Below are 594 nucleotides of genomic sequence, written 5' to 3'. Positions count from 1 at the left end.
CATACGTCGCAGGGCGACAATCCGAAGGAAGACGACGGCGTGCCTTGAGTTTGGCAAACTTAAATCGGAGGTGTCGCTCCACATGCACGTCTACTTTCTTGTCGTTCAACTGCAGGTTATGCAGTGAGGAAAGTTTTCGGTGCCATTGCACCCATCGCTCAAAGAGAGCTTCGTCATCTGTGACGCTCTCGCCAGGGGCGAACACTAAAGGTATTGTCCGCATCGCGGGTACACGAGAGCCACCTCGTTGCGCCCGTAGTCGAGTGCGATAAGCTTCCAACGGATACTTTTGTGGAACCAAGAAACGAGTTCGAAGAGCTTTTCGTTTGGCAAGCTCATCTTCCGTTCTGGCCGGTGGCCCGATGATGTGGACGCGTAACGATTGAGTTATCGCGTACCTCGGTTCCAAAGCGGGATCCGCCGGGCGGAACCCATATTCCACACGAGGGTCAACGACCGACCGTAGATGGGCGCGCTTTGGAGCCGTCTTATGGGCAGCTTCAAGCTGCCGCCTCTGAGCTCCGTCGAGATCATTGGTGATTACGCTACGTTCCTCGGTTGGCAAGAAGTCAGGGAACGGACATGGGGCCCGCA

The sequence above is a fragment of the Plasmopara halstedii genome (genome assembly GCF_900000015.1).
Source record: "Plasmopara halstedii genome assembly, contig: Scaffold_3060, whole genome shotgun sequence".
In the NCBI taxonomy this organism is placed as follows: Eukaryota; Oomycota; class Peronosporomycetes; order Peronosporales; family Peronosporaceae; genus Plasmopara; species Plasmopara halstedii.
The sequence above is the reverse complement of the archived record's forward strand: the minus strand, read 5'-3'. Positions refer to the sequence as shown.